Source organism: Perissodus microlepis, chromosome 6 (assembly GCF_051167445.1).
Source record: "Perissodus microlepis isolate ML-2025 ecotype Zambia chromosome 6, ASM5116744v1, whole genome shotgun sequence".
NCBI lineage: Eukaryota > Metazoa > Chordata > Actinopteri > Cichliformes > Cichlidae > Perissodus > Perissodus microlepis.
In genome coordinates this window covers 31,210,669-31,234,429 of record NC_140466.1, presented here as the reverse complement: position 1 = coordinate 31,234,429, position 23,761 = coordinate 31,210,669, and the positions used below count along the sequence as shown (strand labels likewise).

Here is a 23,761-nt window from a genome sequence, read left to right as displayed (position 1 = left end):
AAATCTTACTATTTCTGCTTGACTGACCTAGGAACTTGCTTCTCTCTCCCTCTCTCTGTGTGTGTTTGTGTGTGACAGAGAGAGAGAGAGAGAGAGAGAGAGAGAGGGAGACCCTGTTCACTTGCTTCTCTCTCCCTGTGTGTGTGTGTGTGTGTGTGTGTGTGTATGTGTGTGTGTGTGTGTGTGTGTGTGTTTCCATATGTGTCCATATTTGTGATTGTGTGGCTGTTAGTCCATTCAAATCCATGTCCATTTAGATCAGAATTCATATGATTACAACAATATGTATTAGAATAAAAGAAACAATTGTGCAATGAACATGTCAAGAGTCCCTGTTAAAAAGTCTCATGGCAGTGGGGTTAAAGGACCTCCTGACCTCAGTCAGTTAAATAAATCTATCATAATACAGTACATTTTAACATAATGACCTTATGTTTATTTATGTCTTTTAACCATTATTTCAAATTCAAAGAATCCTGTTTGAAATATTTATTAAACTTATAGAATTACATTTCTGCTAGTTGTTTTTTGTTGCAAAAATTTTTTAGTATGTTGATATTTAAATTTACATATATTTTTCACGTTTTCAATGCCAATTTTGTGTAATAGCGAAGTTTCCCACTACCCGTGAATGCCTCTTTCTTTTATGTCTCCGGCTGACTCCTGAATCTCCGCCCACTCTCTGCTCGATCCCTGCCGGTAAACGCTGCTTCTCTGTCTCTCTTCTCTGAAATGAAATGTCTATAAGCTGTTTGAGTGATTTACCCAGTTGTTGTTAGTGACTTATGAAGCCAGTCGAAGTATAAGTCATGTTGAAGTAACACAATGGTTGCTTTTTTAGTGAAACGTTTTAATTTTAGTATTTAAAAGGAGTGTTTGGTAAGCTAGCCCTAACAACCAAGTGCTAACGCCTAGCCTAGCTCCTATAGGCCCAGTGTGAAATGAATATGGTTCATTTGATTGTTTAATACAGTTATTGTGTTGTATTTGGTTCATTCGGTGTGTTAGTGTTTCTGAGTCTCTTAGGGAAGCTGAAGTTAGTTCTCCTCTTCACAAATCAGTCAGTTAAAACGGCCTCATTCTTTAGGTTGTAAGGTAATGAGTCGCCATTTTAGAACCACTGATTAGCTGCTGAAGCAGCAGGGTCGGCAACTTCAAAGGAGCCATTTTACTGCCTCTGACTGAAAGCTGGGAGAAAAACAGTCAAGTGCCTGTGCCGGTGTGTGTTTGTGTTGTGGGTTAATTAACAGAAGGGAGAGAGAGAGTGCGGATAAAACACATAATATAAGAATAATAACATCTCTTAACAGGAAGTTTTTTTTTTTTTAAATTAATTAATTTTAGTTTTTTAGTTAAATTTTAAGAACTGTTTAACAAACACTTGTTTGTGCAGGTTGGTTTTTAAATAAAACCTACACCTGCAGTTCTGTTTAACTTCTCACTTCGTGAAAGATTAATGAAATATTAAAAAAAGCCACCTTCAAATGAATAAAATGCTGCAGTGTGCCATTAATATTATAAATATGATATGTAGATATTTAAAACAACAGCATATTAAATGATACTAAATGGTACTGTGTGCAGGTAATAATATTTTTGGGAAGAATTTGAATGCAGACCAACTCAAATGTTGAAGCCTACAAATATATCATCCAAGCTTTCATTTATGATTGTTCATGCTTTTAAATTGTGATGTCAGAATTTGATAAAGTGTGCAGTGCTAGGTGTAGCAAATCATTGCTTATTAAATCTACTGTGTTATCTAATAGTACCAAACTAATAGAGCTATCACATAACTGAGAAACGTGTGTGGCTTATTACAAATGGATGAAACCACATTTTACCTTAATGAAGACAGCAATCTTTAATAAGGTGTAGAAAAAAGAGGAGAGTTGTTTGTATTCCAGCTGTGGTAAACAAAGAAGTGTACTGAATCTTTTGGACTACACAGAGTGATGCAGTATTGACTGTGATGCTGATTTGAGTTGTCTCATTCTGTGTTTTTGTGCTTTGTCTTTTGTTACGCAGAATAAAAGAGATCTTTGGTTTTGCCTTTGCTGGTAAGTAAACAGTGATTGTAACTGAAGCAGTATGAACCTGGCATTGCGTAGCACATTTGACGACTTACATACAGTAGTTTGACTTTTTGTGATACGTTTCCATTTACTGATTGGCGAAAACACAGGATTTGTGACCTGTGGCAGCAAAGGCCCCACACAGGGCCTCTGACTGTCCCTGAAAATGTCCCTGAAGTTTAATAGCCCATTTATGTATGATTTAATTTTTTTGTTTTGATGGTTAGTCAAATCCAAAAATAGTTAAATGTCGGATGTCTTTATACAGTTGTTCATTTTGTCCTTATGTTTGTGGCTTTAAGTAGCAGACAAAACAATGAAAGTGTTTTAGGGGAGTCAGTATAAGTGGTTGCTCAAACACTTAAGAGCTGCACAGGTATTGATTTATATTGTCTCTCAAATTCTGCTGATGTATTACATTAAAGTCAGAACATTGTAGAAGTATTTTGCCTGACTCGGTATAAGTAATAGCTTTAACAGTTAAGCAATAATAAAAACGAATAGAACCAGAGGTGTGAGTGGAAATTGTTAGGTACATTACAGCCATTGTGTCGAATTAGTTTATTACTTATTTAGTGAATATAATGTGTTTTAAAATTAAATAGAAATGTTGCCAAAAAGGGACATTGCAACATACATAAATATTCCTAGCAACTGGTACAATGAAAGGACTTTTTAGTGTAATATTTTAAGACATTTCATTTTAATCACAAAACATTCTGCACCTCTGTTATTGTAACATGTCAATATTTACATGTATTTTAGGATTTGCATATTCATATCAGACTAACCAAAACATGATGAGGTTTTCTGTTGCTTGTGATTAAAAGAATTACTTTGTATTTAATGTTTTTAACCTGAAAGGACATTAAAAGTTTTGGTTTTTCACACTTTATTAGCACTGACCTGTTGTAGAAAATGTTGGAGCCACAAGGCTTCTGTGTAGGAAATATTTGGTGTATCCTGCACTTGTGCCAACAAATATTGGTGCCTATTCTTTGCATTTCTGTAGTAATAATGCTTTTATTACACTTGCTATAGCCATGTGAGACCCTGCAGTTCAATTGTCTCCTCTTTAGACTAAAGTAAACTTAAAAAAGCTTAAAGTAATTCAGGATTTTACTAGTTAATTTGTGTCACAGTAAATTGGATTGTGTGAAGAGGCTCAACAGTCTGAATCATCAAGCAGTGACCTGATGAATTGTTTCCTTTCTCTAGACTGCTGATCTGATCGTCTCAAGTCTGGTAAGTAAAGCTATGTCTGAGGTGCAGTGCTGGGAAATGTTTCTCATTATAGGAGATTCAGTGTAGTGCTGTGAGTCAGCACAGCTATTGGTGATCATCAAAAGTCATCAAACCTAGAAAAGTCTGTGTAAACATTTCCAGACCTACAGAGGTCGGTAGGTTATTGTAGCAGCGCATATTTTTTCACATTAGAGCAGCTCATGAACAGCAGTTTAGGTACAATTAAGTCTTCAAGTAGGGCCTTGTGGATTTCAAAAGCTTCTTTCCCTTCATTAAATTAAGTCACTGTCTGAAAACTGCTCTTTGAATTAGTCTTTTAATTAAAGATTTTGTTGATGACTGTAAAAAATCAAAAGCACAGATGCAGCACTGATTTCTGTATTTTATGATTAAATGATCTACAAATAAATTATCATCATACTACATTTTTAATTAGGCCTTTAAATCGGCCACTATAAGTACGTCCTAGATTTAGTGGAGTGCTTATAGCTGTGTTTTAAACATACCCCACATGTGACTGAAATATGTAGACTGCTTTGTTGGAACCATCCATCTCCAAATTTCTCATTTTGCCAAAAGTCATACTGAATAAAGTATTGTTTACTTTTTTTTTTTTTTAATCTGAAATGAGATTAAAAGTTGTCGTTCTTCACATGTTATTAGAACTGACTTGTGATAGAAAATGTTGGAGCCACAAAGCTTCTGTGTACGAAAATATTTGGTATATCCTGCATTTGTGCCAACAAATATTGGTGCCTATTCTTTGCAATTCTGTAGTATGAATGTTTTTATTAAACATGTTAATTAACATGTTAATTAACATGCCATCTGAGACTCTGCAATTAAATTGTGCCCTCTTTAGACTACAGTGAGTACATAAAGGATGAAATTGAGGATTTGACTAGTTATTTAATGTCACAGTAAATTGGATTGTGTGTGAAGAGGCTCAACAGTCTGAATCATTAAACAGTGATCTGATGTTTTGTTTCCTTTGTCTAGACTGCTGATCTGATCGTCTCAAGTCTGGTAAGTATAGGTTTTGTCTGAGGTACAGCGCTGGGAAAAGTCTTTCTTCCTTGCAGATTTAGTTTGTTTATGCTTTTTTGTCACATGTTTCAAATCTTCTAACAAGGATGACCTGGATAAATACAAATACAAGCAGTTTTAAAGTGATGATTTCATGTATAAATGGTAAATGGCCTGCATTTGTATAGCGCTTTTCTAGTCCTTAAGGACCCCAAAGCGCTTTACACTACATTCAGTCATTCACCCATTCACACACACATTCACACACTGGCGATAGCAAGCTACATTGTAGCCACAGCTGCCCTGGGGCGCACTGACAGAGACACAGGCGCCACCGGGCCCTCTGGCCACCACCAGTAGGCAAACATGGGGTTAGTATCTTGCCCAAGGATATTTGGCATGCAGCCTGGCAGCCTGGGATCGAACCACCGACCTTCTGATTAGTGGCTGACCTGCTCTGCCACCTGAGCTACAGCCACCCCTTATGTATGAAGCAGAGAAAACCAAACCAGAGCTATTTGTTCTCTAATACCCAGCTGTGAAAGCCCTGATAGCAACAACTACCATCAAGCATTTATAGTAACTAGTAATGACTGATTTACATCACTGGGGGATTTTGGTCCACTTTAATTTCAGAGTTGCCTTAATTAAGGTCAAAAATAGTGTTTTGAAATCATTTCAAGGATCTCAATTTCATTAAAGTCGAGATTCTGATTAGTCAGTTGGACTTGCTTGTGTGCTTCAGATCAATTTCCTGTTGCAAATCCCAAGTGTGATTAAACCTAAGCTCAGGACCTGATGAGTTGATGTAGGTCCTGAAGTAGTAAGGGAACTCTGGACCATCACAGTAACAGCACCATGTTTGACTTTAATGCTGGTGTTTTTCTGAAATATTTATGTCACTTTAGAAGATTCAGTTAAGTACAGTGAGTTCACACAGCTCTTGCTGATCATCAAGATGTTTTTAGGAAAATGTGAGAAAGTTTTTGTGTTCTTTTTGGCCAGTCAATAAATAATTTGGAGTTTAATGGATATAAAGTGTTTAAAGCAGGAGGCCTGAAACTGTCTGCTGTAACCTCAGTGTGCGGGTTTATTTGGACCATATAATATTTACAGTAAACTACTGTAGCAGCACATCTTGGTTTGAGTTTATAGACTGCGTTTTTATTGTTTTAATAGAACGCAAAAATGTCCTTATAACAGTTCCACCATCATTTGTTAAACATTGTCATTCTGTTCAGTCCAATAATTTACTGTAGAACTCTTTAGTATTTAAAGCCCTACATTTACTGTATTTTTGAGATTATAAGGCATAATGCCAATAAACAAGTCTGTTTTTAAGGCACATTAAGCCAAACAAACAGTCAGATAAGTCAAACTTTATTCAAGTCATTCACAACAACTCTCAACACTGTTCAGTTGTAACACATAAAATACAATTACACTCACTTTTTCAGTTCATTCCTCTTCCACAAATCCATCAAACTCTTCATGGGTTGATCAATTTGAAATCTGCTTCATAAGCATGTCTCTTAACACGTGCCAGGTCCTTGTACACACACCATAATGTTATGTTGAAGCACCGTACGAATTACTCTGTGAGGGTCCTGACTATGGTAGCCATAATGCTCTGACAATACATCAAGCGGCGCAGCTTTGTAGCTTACCAAAGTCTTACTAAAATATTTGACAGAATTTGGATCGCTGTGTACCACAGAAATCCAGTTTGAGGTTGGTAAGCATAACCAGACTCGATACACTAGGCACATTGTATATTTTTGAGAAAATGACAGGATTTTAGGTGTGCCATATAGTCTGAAGAATATGGTAAATCCAAGCATATTGGAAATGTAACTAATTCCAGTCCTTTTGTGTCTTACAGGTGACCTGCTGCAGAAGATCCCCTCTCTCTATCATTATCAAGCAATTCTGTCTATCCTATCACTCTCCCGACTCTATCTAATTTGACAGCCATTCTATCTTGTATCAATCTATCCCAAGCACTCTATCTCGTCTTCAGAAATCCCAGATTTTCCAGAAATCCCAGATTTTCCAGAAATCCCAGATTTTCCAGAAATCCCAGATTTTCCAGAAATCCCAGATTTTCAGAAATCCAAGTTTTCAGAAATCCAAGTTTTACCAGATCCCTGTTTTTGGCAATTGAAGTTACCAGAACTTTGTCAATCTGTATTCAGAATTCTGAGAGATCTCTGCTCTCACTGCTCCTTCTTTCCTGTCATTAAACTCTCTATAGTCATTTTGCTGGAAATTACAATTAGAAAGTTGAATATACAGTAGTAGAATTGCAGTACAGTAGAACTTATAGTAGAAACTATTTACACAGCCCTACATTTGTAGTTTTAACTTGGCATTACACTTTGGAATAAACACTGATAGTTTGGCTTACTGGTGCAATTACTTTGATACATTATATAAAATATACACCTTTTGAAAGGTTTATTTGTAATAAGATAATCTGACTATTCTGTAAAATATTCAGAGTGCTATATTTACATAAATATTAAATTTGATTCAAATACATTTTTCAAGTCTGTTTCATTGGCTATAACATTTGACTACAAGTTTATACTATTATTATTTAAGGACAAACCCTTTTTTGTCACTCAGTGTAAGTATTCAGTTACAATTGTCATCTAGAGGCTGCTCTGAGAACCCAGACTTCCTGTTTCCTGACTGCTGCAGAACATCCAGCTGAAGAATCCTCATCGCCTGTCATCTGATCACCACACCATCACAGCTCCTTATGTTTGCTTTAAATTTTAAATATCTGAAAGATTTACACAAATTCTACTTAAAAGCTAAGAGTTTTATTATAGCCTGTTGATTGTTGAGATTTATTCTGCATATTACTTTACAGAAGTATAGACCTATTCATTAACCAGTCTGGTTAAAAAAATAGAAGTGATAATATACAGTTTACAATAAAACAATAAAACTGTTTTTAAAGAACTTTCAATAACCTTTATATTGAGTTTGTATTTAAGTCAGCCTTTTACATCAATTACATAGTTATAAGAACACTTTACCATTTGTATAGTTTTACATTTCTCCATTTGATAGAAACTTGAGGAGTCATTCGTTTTCCAGTGTTTACAGGTTGAGTTTTGTTTACATTTGTGTATAAATACATATAAGGTCCAGTTTGTACTTGCACAAAATGCCAAGGAAAGGTCAAAGGTCACAGTCCCAGAAGCTTAGATGGCAAAAGGAGAAGGAACAGGTAAAGGTGTCTGTTACAAGTATTCCCAGTCCAGAAGTGCAGCTCAGCGTTCAGACAGCCGCTGTGTCTTATGCAGATGTGGTAAAGAGAGGTGTTTGCTCATCATCTGTGCCAAATGCTAAAGTACAGCAGGTAATTCAGACTGAACCCCAGGTAAATGTGCAAACACAGCATGATGGAGAAGCTCCAGGACCGTCTCATGTACAGGTTACAAACAGTGAAAGTCGTCCACGAGTGAGTAGCATCTGTGCTTCCCGAAGCCAGGCTTCTCCTAGGTATGGAAAGTACAGGAATCAGCAATGCATGGCTAACAGTTTGGTTTTCCTGTCATTCTTACATGAGGATGAATTCATTACCAGAGCAGATCTTAACCGTGTGTTGGACAAAGGCCATGCCGTGTATTCAGATGCCAGAAAGAGGTTTGTGAACAGCGTGTTTCTAGCCTGTGATGAGCTTCCCACAGTGGTCACCAGCCGCAGACACGAGTATCAAGTGGATATGTCTCAGTTTGCTCGTTATGGCACATTTGATGGTACAGATCACCTTCCGAGCCTTGAACAGGGACTACATTGTTTGTCTTCAGAGTTTCGCTACGCTTTGCTAGTCATGGGACGAACGGTCATCGCAGTTTGCAGGCTGACTTCAGGTGAATACGCATACTTTGATCCTCACCCACGTAAGTCTACAGGAATGCCATTGTTGCTAGGTGTAAGTGGTGGAACTGCAGTTATGTTAAAATTCACACGTCTTAATGACATGATTGACAGGATCAAACGCTTGTACCAAATATTTAGCATCGCCTCAGCCTGCACTTATGAGCTACAGCCTGTTGAGTTTCACAGTGAAAACACTGCTGACCAAAGAGATGCTAATCAAACCACCGAAAACAGACAAACTGCTGCAAGTGTTCCAGCCGCAGCTTTAAATGAACGTGTCCATGAATTAAATTCCCAAACATCCACTGAGCAGACACGGAAAACTGGGACCGACACTTTAACCACTGAAGTGACGTCATCCAGAGTGGATTATTCAAATGAGACAGCTGCTGCATCTCTGCTAAATAAAACCTCTGCATCTTGTGTGAGTGACACTCAGGTAACATCCAATTCTGTTCCTCAGAATGATTTAAACACTGCCTCCTGTTCAACTAAAACAACACAGGAACTCTCATATAAACTGTTAAAATGTAATAAACAGAAAAGGAAACAAATGAGGAGACAATTATTGTCCCAACACAAACTACCACAAAGAAAGGAAAATCAGAAAAAGAAAGGCAGATGTACACTTTTGATGAAAGCTTTAAGGCAAAGAAAAAATAATCCAGTAGACAGTCTAATGATCCTAATCACAGACAGAAGAAGAGTGTGTACAAAAATAATCTTTATAAATTAAATGCTACATATAGAGAGAAACAGACAGAACATTTGAGAAAGATCTATAGAGAAAGGGATGATTTTAAGGAAAAACAGAAGGAGCAAATGAGAAGGATCTATAGAGAAAGTGCTAAAATTAGAGAGAAAAAAAGAAAATGTGTCATAAGGATGTATAAAGATGATCCCATATTCAGAGAAAAGCAGAAAGAACGTATGAGGAAAACATATAGAGAATCTTATAGAGAATCTCCAGTGTTCAGAGAGAAGCAGAAGGAGCGTATAAGAAGAACTTACAGAACTTGTGCTGAATTCAGAGCGAAACATAAAGCTTACATGAGGTCACATGTTTACAACTTGTATAAAGAAAGTGAAGAATTTAAACATAGAAAACAATCTTATATCACTAAACATTATGTAGAAGAGAAAAAATTTCAGCAACAGCACAAGGACAATATGAGAGAACGAATGAGAGTAAAATATTGGAACGTTTTTTCTTTTAGACAGATGCACAATATCAGATGTGCAATGAACATAAAAAGAAAATATCGTCAGATGCATCGACCAGCTGAAAGTTTACAGTATCATCCAGAGAACAGTATAATGAATGAGGCCATATCTCGTTTCAGATCAAACATTAAATCAGCACCATCTTATGTTTGTACTGTTTGTCTTAAAGCTTCTTTTCCTAATCAGGTGAAAATCTGCAAAAGAGAAAATTACTCAAAACACCAAACTGTAGCTCAGCAGTGTCTAACTGGTAAATTTGTTCATATGTGTGATGAAGCATGTAATGATCAATGCAGCTTTCCTGTTGAGAGAAAAAAGGAGTATATCTGTCACACGTGTCACAGTTCCCTCAAAAGTGGACGCATGCCAAGGCTTGCTGCTGTCAATGGTTTAGAACTGCAGGATATTCCAGCTGAACTGTGTGATCTCAACATTCTGGAGAGACATCTGATTGCCAAATGCATCCCATTTGCAAAGATTATTCCACTTCCAAAGGGCAGACAAAGACTCATACGTGGTAATGTGGTGTGTGTACCATCTGAAGTCCAACAAACAGTTGACTGTTTACCGAGGCTCAGAAGCCAATCACAGGTAATGAGGATCAAGCTTAAAAGACGACTGTGCTACAAAGGCCATCAGCTGTTCCAGACTGTCACCTGGTCTAAACTCATCCAAGCTCTGCGTAAACTGAAACAAATTCATCCACAGTACACAGATGTTGTTATCAGAGATGATGCATTGCTTTGTGATCCAACGTTACCTGATGATGACAGCAGTGATGAAGCTAGCATGGCAAGTGATGATTATGATGAAGCAGATTTAATGGAAATTGACAACTATGAAAAAGATGCCCTTTTGTGCGAAAGTGAGTCTGAAATAGAACAAGATATTAATATGCAATCCTGTGATGAACAACCAGAGGAACAAAATCCAGATGAACCAGAAAGTGATTTGAACAATGGAGGTTTTGCTCTAGAAAGTTGTCTGCAGCCTGTTGACATTTCAGAAGAGATTCTCTGTTTCACTGATAACACATATTGTGTGGCTCCTGCAGAAAGAAACAATCCTGTTAGCTTCTTCAGAACTCCTCATTTGGAAGCCATGGCATTTCCTGTGCAGTTTCCTACCGGTCAGAATACACTGGATGAAAAGAGACTTCTTAAACTCACACCAAGTGCTTACTTCAAGTCAAGGCTTTTCAACATTGATGCAAGATTTGCTAAAGACACAAATTACCTGTTTTTCTCACAGTTTGTCACTGAAATACACTTGGCTAATTCCAGCATGACAATACAGCTAAGGAAAGGTAAAACTATGACCAAAGATGGACGCAAAATCACATCAGGAATGTTACAAAGTAAGACAGAAGTAGAGAAGCTGGTAAGAAATAAAGATGCAATCAGATTTATGCAGCCACTCAGAGGAACTCCAGCTTACTGGCAGAAAACTACCAAAGATTTATTCAGTATGCTTCGTCAAATAGGAACACCTCAGTTCTTTGTCACATTCTCTGCTGCTGAGATGAGATGGCCTGAAGTGATTCAAGCAATAAAGAGACAGCAAGGTGAAGAGGTTGATTTTGAAGCCCTGGACTGGTCAGAAAAGTGTGAAATTCTAAGATCAAATCCAGTAACCACCATGCGAATGTTTGATAAGCGTGTTGAGGCTTTGTTCAGAGATTTGCTTTTTTCTCCTGCACAGCCCCTTGGTGAAATCATTGATTACTTTTACAGAGTTGAGTTCCAGCACAGAGGTAGTCCGCATATACATATGTTGCTGTGGATTCGAGAAAAGGTAGAAGTAGATGTGGATGACGACCAAACTCTCTGTGACTTTGTGGACAGATACATCTCAGCTCAACTCCCTGATCCAGAAAAACAACCTGAACTGCACAAAAAAGTCACTGAACTACAAAAGCACAGCAAAAACCACACAAAGACATGCTTTAAGAGTGTGAACTCTGGTTGTAGATTTGGGTTTCCAAAACCACCAGCCACAAGAACAATGATTGTGAGACAGGATGAGGATTCAGACACTGAAGCTGCAAAAGCCAAACTCAGACCTTTGTTGAACCTGCTGAAGGAACCTGAAGCTGCTTCCCTCACCATAGAGCAGATTCTGTCACGATGCAACTTGACAATGAATGAGTATGAACAATGCCTCCAAGACATAAACAAGAAAACAGGTCTCATTCTGAAACGTGACCCAAAGGACTGTTGGATCAACAATTACAACCCACACCTGCTTGAAGCCTGGAACTCTAATTTAGATGTCTCATTCATTTTCAATGCCTATTCATGTGTAGAATACCTCTGTAAATATATAACGAAGAAAGAATCTGGCCTCTCTGAATACCTGAAGACAGTTATTGATAACTCTGGAAACAACACGGTCAATGAATGTGATGAAATGAGAGCTGTGATGCAGGCTTACTCAAAAAAGAGAGAAATCAGCGCACAGGAGTGTGTGACTCGAGTCTGTGGCCTAAAAATGAAAAAATGTTCCCGCAGTGTTGTATTTGTACCAGCCGATGATAACCCGGTAAAAATGAGTCGCCCCATGAGCTATCTGGAAAGCACAACACATGACAGTTGTAATATTTGGATGACAAGTTTGAGTGATAAATACAAATGCAGACCTGAGACCCCAGAATATGAGGAAATGTCACTGGCTGATTTTGCTGCCCTGTGCCGGTTGGTGAGTGGTCCAAATGAAGGAAAAGATGTGCTTCCTCTTCTAAACCAGCTTGGATTTGTACAAAGGCGAAAGAATGATAAACCAGCTATAATCAGGTATTACCACTGTTCACAGGAAAAAGATCCTGAGCAATATTATGGACGACTGTTGAGACTTTACCTTCCACACAGATCAGAGCAGGAACTGAAACCACAATGTTTCCAAACCTATCAGTCCTTCTACAACTTGGGTTTTGTGCGACTTCCATGTTCAGACCACAGTGAGTCTGTTAAACGGATTGTAAAAAGAAATAAAGACAAGTATGAGAAGAACTCTGAGGATATTGAGAGTGCACTGGAAGAGTTTGAACAAAATAGGGATGTTGTGATCGATGAATGGTGTAATCTGGCTCCTGAATCTGAAGTTGTGAGGATGCAATGTGATGAGAATCTTCCTGAGAGACATTCTGATGATGAGAACGAACAGGAGAATGTCCCCGACTACAGTCGTCAGTCTGATGCTGTAACAGAGATCAGAGCCATCAGAGAACAACCTGCAGTAGATCCAGCTGTGGTACGTGTAATGTATCAGAATCTGAACCAGAAGCAGGCCTGCGTGTTCTATGCTATAAGAGACTGGTGTATTCAGCGAGTTTGTGGTTTGAACCCAGATCCATTTTTCTTCTATATCAACGGTGGTGCAGGAACTGGAAAGTCACATCTGATTAAATGTATTCATTCTGAAGCATCAAAGATCCTGAGCAGACTGCCTGCTAATGCAGAAGAAGCTGACATATCAAATCCAAGTGTTTTACTGACTTCATTTACCGGGACAGCAGCTTTTTCTATCAGTGGCTCTACATTACATTCCCTACTCAAACTACCCAGGAGTCTGAAACCACCCATTCAAGGACTTGGTAACCAACTGGATGAAATCAGATCTGAGCTGATGAATGCTGAAATTATTGTTATTGATGAGATTTCAATGGTTTCAAAACCCCTTTTTGCCTATGTGGATGCAAGACTGAAACAAATCAAAGGCACTCAGAGACCTTTTGGTGGAATGTCAGTTTTAGCTGTTGGAGATTTTTATCAGCTGCCACCAGTGCGACAGTCTAAACCTCTCTGTGTTTACGATCCAGAACAGATTGATCTATGGCAGGAACATTTTCAGATGATCACTCTAACCGAGATCATGCGTCAGAAAGATGATGTGGCCTTTGCAGAGATGTTGAACAGGATTAGAATAAAAGAAAAGACAGATGAGCTTTCTCAGTGCGATAGAGATTAGTTGTCACAGGCTGTGACTGCACCAGTAGAATGTCCAACTGAGGTCTTACACATCTATGCCACCAACAAGAATGTGGAATCCCATAACACAGATACCCTGAAGAAACTTCATTCAAACATCATAATCATCACTGCAGACGATTTCCAGAAGGATAAAGGTACAGGCAGAATGGCACGAAGAGACAAACCATTTACAGGTGGGCAAAATGATTTCCCGACACCCTGAACGTCGCTGAAGGAGCTCGAGTCATGCTGACCAGAAACTTGGACACACTAAACGGTTTGGTCAACGGTGCTTTTGGTATACTGATAAAAGTGGTGAGATCTGAAAATGATGGACACATAATCAAACTGGGGCTCAGAATGGACAACCGGCAGCCTATGAGACACAACCGCAGTGCTAATGCAGCATCTGATGATCTGGTTTACATTGAGAGAGCAGAGGAGAGTCTGAAGTTTAAAGGAGCGGTATGCAGACAGTTTCCTGTAAAGCTAGCATTCGCCTGCACAATTCACAAAACTCAGGGTCTTACAACACAGACAGCTGTAGTTTCAATGAAGAACATTTTTGAACCAGGTATGGCTTATGTTGCTCTCAGCAGGGTGACGTCTCTCAGTGGACTCTATTTACAGGACTTGGATGAGAAAAAGATTTACGCCAATCCCGAGGTAACTGCAGCGCTCCAAACCATGAGACAAGCCAGCGTTGAGGAAATGATGCCTCTTCTTCAGGTCAGAGAAACAGCCAGCAGACCTGACACTCTTACACTGATCCATCACAATACAGAGGGTTTGCCATCTCACATCAGTGACATCAAGAGTCATCATGAAATGCGTTTAGCAGATGTTTTGTGTCTCACAGAGTCTCACCTCCAAGGCTCCTTTGTTGCAGATAGTCTTCATTTGGACGGCTACACCATGTTCAAACGCAACAGACATGTGTCCTACACAAACTTTCCTCACATGGCCAGCAGAAGTGGTGGTGGAGTTGTTGTGTATTTGAGGAATCATTTTCAGGTTCAGGTAAAACAGTATCTGCATAATGTCACTGATCTTGAGTTTTTAGTGTTGAAGGTTCAGGCTCCATTCCCTGCGCTCATTGCGGTTGTGTACAGACCCCCTGACTACAGTTTGACACCGTTCATGCAAAACCTGGTAAGTCTTTTAGATTCACTTGAAATAATGGACTGTCACCCAATAATTGTGTGTGGAGATTTTAATGAGAACCAGTTGCAGAGTGGAAGAAAACAGATTCTGGAGCAGTTTCAGTCTAGAGGGTATTCACAGCTGATCACTTCTGCCACTACAGACAAGAACACCCTGCTTGACCTCATTTTTATTTCTCAGCCACAGCAAAGTCTTCATTCAGGTGTCCTGAGAACCTATTACAGTTACCACAACCCTGTGTTTTGTGTCCTGTCCTCAAGCCAATCATGAAGTCGTCTGGTGAGTTTTGAAACAATTACAGATCATGTTTGTTACAGAGTTTACTGATTGTACAGCATGAAAAAGATTTTTCATTGAAAAATCATATTTCTTCATTTTGTCTTCCGTACTCTGTCTGTAAGAAGACCCTTTCTTATTGCAATGTTATTAATCATTTCACCAAATCATGGCTGTACTTCATGCAGAGCCGGGAGATCTGCTTTCTGTTATCATGCACCTCAGATCTGAAATATGCTGCAAAAAGTATTAAACGGACATAATTTATTTTTTATTCTCATGTTTTAAATGACTAAATCTACTAATGCATTTTTTCATGGATGTTAATTGTCATCTCCTTTTTTGATACTTTTTTACTCTGACGTATGTATCTCAACAAACGAGATCTTCCCCTCCAAGGGCTTTAAAATGAAATAGTAAATAAATAAATCCCAGATAAATGCAGGTATTTATTATGGGTCACATGAATAAATACAGACAATTATATTTTCTTGATTATAGTAAATTTTGTAGAATCAAATGTTTTTGGGATGAACGAGGTTTTGCTTATCATGTTTTACAGGTAAAAATTTTTAAAAGTTTTAAACTATCTTTAGGCTACCAGAGATGTCTATAATTATACATTATGTAGAGAAAAACATTTTTACAGCTTACAGAATATGTATAAAAACTGATTTAGAAGTACATGGAAAGTTTCTGCATCCATTTTCTGACTTTGCCTTTATCCGGGTAGGTTTGGGTTTGGGTGGATAAAGGCCAAGTCAGAATTCTCTGAGCAGCTGGAAAAAGCTGCTAATAAACAAAGACATCAGAAAGCGGGGGCTTTAGGTGTAGCCCCCGCTTTCTGACGCACTAATTAGATTTAGTAACTGACACCCCATACCAGCATTATATAGAGACTTGGGGGCTGAGATGGGTGGGTGGGTGGGTGGTGTTAAAAGCACTTTATGTTTTGTAGATGTATTTTTTTCAGACAGGGCACACACAGTCCTGTTTCCTTTGTGGGAAAACCTTCAAACTTCACCATCCTCGGCTGAAACAACAACATCTTAACACCATCTTCATGAACTGCTGAGCCAAACCTGATCCATCAGTGCTGGACTGCACAGATAACTACATGCCACACAGAGATTGCTGTTTTATGAACTGCCATACCAGTGTGTCTTCAAAGGAGAAGATGACACACCCATCACCTGACCTCCTGCCTGATCTGGAGACCATCATCATGCTGTCACACTACACACCTCTGAGACCATCAATGATGACTCCTACTGAGGAAACTGTATTTCCTGTCAGAGATGCTCAGTGATCCTCAGAGCAGAGAGAGGTATGATTCTTTATCTTTGATAAAAAATGTCAGTGTTTTTAATTCAATTAATTAATTTAAATCCTGTTTATGGCACAAATAATTCCACACTCAAATGATTATACTTGTTGACACTTTTTGAGTTTTAATTCACATTATGGATTACAAATCTATGCTTTTCCTACTCTGTCTCTCTGTGCAGGTATTGCTGTCTTCTGAGTTCTTCAGTGTCCCAACTGAGACATTCAAACCTCATTGCAGAGCTCATGTCTTTCCTCACCATCATGTGAGTGTGAGATTGCTCTGGATTCTGGTTATGTGGCCTGCAGGACCTATAAGGTATTTCAACATTGTTCATTGTATAACTTATTTGTAGTTTTTAGGCCTTAACACAAATAAAATGTTCCTTTTTCTGTATTTTTAGAACAAGCTTGTACAGTGTGCCTGCATTCCAGCTTCTTAGACTCTACGCAAGTGGACAGAGTATAAGTGTTTGACCACTCTTACAGACACCGACTTCTGTCAACTCACTTCTACTGATCAGGCACCTCACTCCAGGAAGACAGAGGGCTGCAAGCCTGTCATTGTTTCCAGTGTGGCTTTGTATTCTTGGGGTAGCATCAGATTTTTCCCACAAATATTCAAAGGTAAGACTTATTTTAAGCTTAGTTATTAAATCAAAAGTCTTCCATTGTGTAAATTATATTTGATATGTTTTTGTCTTCTTTTAGATTTAGATGCAGTGATCGGATGTGCTGGAGCTTTGTTAACTGTGTGGAAAACATCTGTTTGTGATGGTATTCAAAATGAGGCTTTAAGGTGACAGTTTCCTTGTGATTTCAGTCCTTTTACTAAACAAAAACATTTTTAATTAACATATTATTTTTTTAGCAGCACATCATTGTTCAAAGGTAAATAGAGCCACATGTCACACCAACAATGAATTTTTGACTCTGTTTGTGTCACCAGATTTAAGAAACAATATCGGACATATAAAACTAAACTTTGGATTAATGTGCACATATATTGTTTTGTAATTTTTGATTGTTGAATAATTATGTTGTAGAAAAAACCCAATCTATTTACCCAAACAACCTAACTTGTTTGGGTAAATAGTGGATTAGTGTAATTTTAGTCTATAAGTATAGCAACCTGAATTCATACAAACACACAGCTCTAAATCTTGAATTGTAGGATGCACAATAATGATCATTTGATTATTATGGACATTTAAATCAGATTCTATTGAACCATTACACATATTCTTTATAGAGATTACACAATCTCAAAAAAGAGAAAGTGTTTAAGAGGATAAGTAAAGAAAGCTCAAAGTGTGTTTGTATGAATATTGTCTTAGTATGGGGTGTCAGTAAGTACATGAGTATAGAATAGGTGTAACAGTGGTTTTCCACATCTGTGCTTAGACTGCTCTAATATATATGCTCTAATATATATAGATAATGGGTCAGACATATAGTTTGACCTATTAAGTCTGTTTGAAAAGTTCATGAAGGTGTCATCCAGTGCTATGTGTTTCTGTTTATCATTTTATGAGGTCACACAGCTGACATGAGTCAGAGTAGAACCATAATATTCATGTTAATGAGTCTACTGTTTACAGCTACTTCATGATGACTTTCATCCTGGTCACAGTACTATGTGAAAAGCTGTAAGAGGTAAAGTTAACCCAAATAATATCTGATCATAAGTCACTCTCTAACATTGATTATTTTTCAATTGTTCAGCTGTGTGACTCTCCATACCTGAAATATATCACAATGTGAACTTCATTTCAACAGTATTCCTTAGTTTGTCTGTGAAGGTTCTCAGTCATCCAGGTCATCGTAGTCAAAGGAGCTTGCAAAGAAAAGCGTCTGGACTTCTTTAAGTTTACTTGAAGACGTTTCACCTCTCATCCGAGAAGCTTCTTCAGTTCTAAGGTCAAATGGTGGAGAGTCCCAGATATAAACCTAGTGGGAGTATCCCCCCACAGAGGGACAAAAGGACCCCCTGATGATCCTCTAATCGCCTGAGCCAAGGTGTGAAACTGGGTGTGGGTCCCAATCAGCCAGAGTTTCGGGTGTGTTCATTGTGAAACCTGGCCCCACCTTATCATGCGAATTCCTGAGGTCAGATGGCCCAGGATGTGAGTGGGCGTTAAGGCGTCTGGGAAGGGATCTCAAAACTGGATTATAGATGGCAGAGAGTTGGTGTCGTAAACCCCCGCCTCTGTTCAAAGATGGTCGCTCACAGTGGACATAGATGGCTTCTTTCACTCCTCTTTCAAACCATCTGTCCTCTCTGTCCAAAATGTGAACATTGGCATCCTCGAAAGAGTGTCCTTTATCCTTAAGATGCAGATGGACTGCTGAGTCTTGTAAAGACAAGACTCAGCAGTCCATCTGCATCTTAAGCAAGCTCCTTTGACTATTCCTTAGTTTGGTACCATATTTATCATCAAATCAGGAAACTGTAAACTAATTGAAAAAAGAAGCTTTTGAAAATTTTAATGTGGCATTTGAATATGTTGTTTATCCTTGCCACACGGTATGTGCAAAAAACTCCTACAAATCAGAGAACATATTTTTTCTCTCACTTCCTATGTATAAATATATATATGTATATGTATAAATTCTTAAATTAATAGCCTGTGAACATAAACATGGCAAACAAGGATATTTCACAATTCCAACGGATGCTTCAATTGTTTGTATAGATTTTAGATTATTTGGTCAAACATCTGTTTGAAACTGTGGTTATCAGAGTGTTGATAAGAATGCCTTGAAAAGTTCATGACAGTCACATTCAGTGATATGTGTTTCTGTTTATCATTACTTTTGAGTGACACAGCTGACTTGAGTTTTGATCAGACTAGAACCATAAAGCTGTTAGTAGTAAAGTTAAACCAAGCAATAACTTATCATAAGTCACTCTCTAACACGGGGCAGTTTTTCAATTATTTATTAATTATTATTCAATTAATTTTCAATGTTATTTATTCCACAACTTTAATGTTCTTTATTTTTTTCCCGTTTCTTTAAATATGCACATGTGAATGTCTGTTTTAATTCACTGCCTGTGAATGCCTTTAAAAAAAGCTTCAAGCGCCGCTACCAGCTGGCAGCCAGTATCAGCAGCTCCAGCCTGACAGACTCCTCTTTTCCCTTTAATATTTGTTTCTTTGTTGTTCTTGTGAATCTTGTTTTTGTTTTTCTATTGTGGACTGTGGACTGAGCTCCCACTTAGGACTGTGGACTGAGCTTTTCTATTGTGGACTGATCTCCCACAATGGAGCTCAGAATTTTATGGACAATCGTTTTTCTTATTGCATTTTTTACGGCATCATGACCCAACATTAGCTGCACACTGTAACCAGCATACTCCAAACACAGCACCCTCTGGCCCTTTTCATGAACTCTGGCAATTTTAATCACATCTCATTCCTCCCTGACATCACATCTGATGAAGACCCTCGGGAGGTTGGTTCTAAACCATCTGCGCCCCTTGGTGAGGTCTTTATTGGATCCGCTGCAGTTTGCTTACCAGCCTGGCTTTGGGGTGGAGGATGACATCATCTACCTCCTGCACCGAGCTCTGACTCACCTTGAGAAGCCTGGATGCACTGTGAGGATCATGTTCTTTGATTTCTACAGTGCTTTCAAAAACATCCACCCACGACTTCTGAGGGACAAGCTGGAGCTATCGGGAAAGACCACCACATGTCCAAGTGGATACTGGACTACCTCACAGAACGCCCACAGTATGTGAGATCACAGGGCTGTGTCTCTGATACACTGGTCTACAGTACGGCAGCCTCACAGGGAACTGTGCTGGAACTGTTCCTCTTCACCTCCTAGACTGCAGACTTCTCCATCATCTCCCCATGCTGCCACCAACAGAAGTTCTCTGACAACTCTGCCATAGTCGTCATCACCTCAGGTCTGTACTGAGTCCACTGTCCACTGTCTGTACTGAGAGTACAGACAACTTATTGGGAGTTACATGTCTACTTTTTAATGCACAAGTACGATACACAATCTGCAGTTTTCTAATTATTCTAAATATTCCTAACTATTTAAACATTTTTCAGTATCCTGCTCTGTTTGCACCCGATCTTTACTCAAATTTTAACAACTGTACTCTGCTTTGGTAACTATTGTCCATGATGTAAATATGTAACAATTGGGTTTCTGTTCTGTGTACTGTTCTGTTTGTATATGTGGGTTTTTTTGGTGCTGCTGATACAACCAAATTTCCCCTTGTGGGACAATTAAATGATTATTCTAATCTATTCTATTCTATTCTAATTGATATCATATCCACCCAGAAATCTCGAGTTCATCATTTTGCCCTTCCACAATTATTTGCATTACAAATTAAAAGAGCAGGAATGTTAAAATCAATAATGAAAAGAATTTGTTGGCTTTTTCAAAAGGTACAAATCAAATATTGTTGATAGACCTGCCCCCTTTATTATTTACAAAATTCAACATTAAGCCTTGATCTGTTCTGTTATTCTTCTTTTTTTAAAAACAACATTTTATAGCCTTCCAGTGTTCTAAAAATTGAAAACAAACAAATATAAGATTATTATGTAGAATGTTTAATATATAAATACTTAACACTGGAAAATACTAAAACTGTTAACTATAGTACAGAACTTAACAAAATGTCATTACAAATTATAAATACTGATAGGAAAAAAAATTCATTCTTTTTAAGTTATAAAATACAATACACATTTTTGAACAAAGTGAACAAAGGAACTGTACATTTTGTTTTAATTATTCGCACTGATATTTTTGAATATGTACAATTTGCTTTCCTTTGATTTTAACAGTAACTTTGATTGCTCCCTCCTCCAGTTCCTTATCAAAGGGACTCCACAGCTCACTTTGAATGTAAAGGCTCTTTCCATCCTCCAGCAACACCTCCAGCTGGTTTGGCATGTCCGTTGTGGCCACACCAATGATGAGGATGTCAGCTCTATCCTCGGCTTTTGTCTGTTAAGACAGCATAGGCACACATTTTGCCCTGAAAACTAGGTTTTTTTTTATCCAACAAGAAAAAAGAAAAGCTGTGGTCATCATGTGGTTTCATTAAGTCGCCAAGACACATACATACACATTATGTCTTGATGCATGCGCAATTATCCAGGTAAGTAAATTCCAGAATAGTTAATTATGTTCATCTGTATATATATATATATATGTGTGTGTGTGTGTGTGTGTGTAAGATAATATATATAATATTATGTCAAATTTGAAAACCTAGTTCTAAACATTTGTTTGTTTAGCTTCTTCATACCTCAATCCTCGTAAATGCCGTGCTGTGTAGCTGTAAGCCATAACAGGACTGGCTCCGCTTCAAGTGGGAGAGGCTGATGTGGTCTCCCACGTTGAAGTTGTAGATGGCTGCTTCCCTCCAGAGGCAGACTGTCATCGTATAACCATCCTGAAATCACAAACATGACAGAATTAAAGATTTATTGATTAAATAATAACAACTCCAGTAAATAGGGGGGGGGGGGGAGCCCACAGCCTCATACATTCTGTAACAGCAATGTCAAATTTGTTCCATTAGTTTCACTATTTTCAATATAAAACTTAAATTTCAACATTACCTCCTTCAGCTGGATATTTTTAAGGGGAACATAATGTTTCCCCACCTTCACTTGCTTTACAGCAGAAAACTGAAAAGTAAATTGAAATTTAATGTCAGTAATAGTCAGTGTAGTGATCTGTGATTGGTTTTTATTTTTTCAGTCATCTGTTTAGATTATGTTATTGTTATTGTTAAGTATTCTGCACATGATCTTATCAGAAGCTGTTTTATCTGTATCAGTTATTATGATGCTTTTCATCTACTGTGATTATGAAACAGCTTGTGGAAAATCCTTCTATAAACAGTACATTTTGTAACTTAGTTGCATGTTTTAGCGACAACTTCAATGAAAACTTTTCCAGTTTCAGATATACAAATTATATTTGCTATGTTTGTTTTTATCAAGTAGAGACTGTTCGCTAGAATCTAGCCTTTACAATACAAGTGCATGGAGACATGATGCAAATGGATTTTAAATCTGCATAAATACCAGAAAAGGTTTGAGGAAAATATATATTTTTCTAAATTGTGGTTAATAACAACATAATTAAGTGTCTGCTTGACAGCAAAAACAAAAATGATCATTTTAAGTGTAAACAATACAAGCAGTAATGAGTTATTTGAAAACCTAAAGCTATGTAAATTCTGATGCAACCACAAATACTTACCTCCACCACCTCCCCTTGTGCTGTGATGAGCCCGCACCTGGCTGAACTCATCTTCAGAGGTGTGAGAGGAGCAGGAGGATGGAGGAGTTCATCAGCTTGTTTGTAAAGGTCTTCCTTTACATTCAGTGTGGGAGCCCTAAAAAACTGGGTCTGACTTGTAACATTAATGGAGAAAGGGGGCACTGTGCCCCTGAGTTCATAGCCTCTCATTATAAAAGACCCCCCCCCCCCCCTGCTGGACCTTTGAGGCAAATTCCTCAAAAATTGTGACCTTGGTCACACTCTCCCCATCAGTGATAGCTATGACTTTGTTTCTTTTTGTTGTAAGAGCTTTAGCGGTCTCATCTTTAAAATCCCAGCTGATGACCTTCTGCTGGTCACAGGAATTCAAATTCTAAAATGCAGTGGGGGTGGCCGGAAGTATGGAGTGTCTGGGCGGCTGTTAAGAAGTTTCGTTAATGCCATTCTGGAAAAAAAAGCAACACAAAAACATTATGAAGTTAATACATTTCTGCTATATCCAATGGTCATATAATATGGTAACACCTGTAGCTTTTGTAGATTCAAAGAAAACTCATAAAAACTTTTGTGAGGTACCTGCTTGAAAATGACAGGTATGGCAAGTATTTTTCTGATTTTAAATACAATGTTGGTTTTAAAATGAAGTTAACAGTTCTGAGACTTCATTGAATAAATACAAATATTACAGCAGAGATATGTGAAACACACTGAAATCATTGTTCTAGTCACAATTCACTCAATTTGGCAGTCTGTGGCTTTGAATGTGTAAACAGCAGAAATGATTTAACTTTATTTAAATGCCTAAAATGTTCTTTGTTTCATTAAATTTGTGCCCCCCCCCCACACACACACATACACACACACACACACACACATAAGCATAATGCACTTGCATATGCTCTGTGGCTATGGGTCTTTCTATTGGTCCTCCTTGTTAATCATTTGAGCCAATAGAATGACAGTAATGTACTCTGCTTTCATGTCAGTCCCACCCTCTGTAACTATGCTGAAAATGACTTTTTTTGATGAGAAATGGCTCTGAGGCATTGTGGGAAATGAAGTTATTCAGAATATGGTTTCCATTAGGTTTTTGTTTAAGTCTTTTAGCTTAACTCCTATTGGTTATTCAGTTTTTGTATAGCTTAATTGAGAAAGTGCTAGAAAGTGTTGTTGCCAGGGCAGAGTGCCAGCCTTAAGCAAATTTAGAGACTCACAGCTCAAACTTAACATCTTAAAGTTCATAAAACTGTTATAGATCTTGAAGATTTGTCAAATTCGTTAAGATCT

At 38.0% G+C, this 23,761-nt stretch overlaps 1 long non-coding RNA gene across 1 annotated transcript; it reads left to right on the top strand.

The window, feature by feature from the left end:
* The first annotated feature begins 662 nt into the window (after nt 1-662).
* Nucleotides 663-6,870, top strand: LOC146385969 (uncharacterized). The gene is made up of 5 exons (XR_014800538.1): nt 663-699; nt 2,029-2,060; nt 3,294-3,320; nt 4,320-4,346; nt 6,229-6,870. It is a non-coding gene; the product is annotated as an uncharacterized LOC146385969 (long non-coding RNA).
* The last annotated feature ends 16,891 nt before the right edge of the window (nt 6,871-23,761 follow it).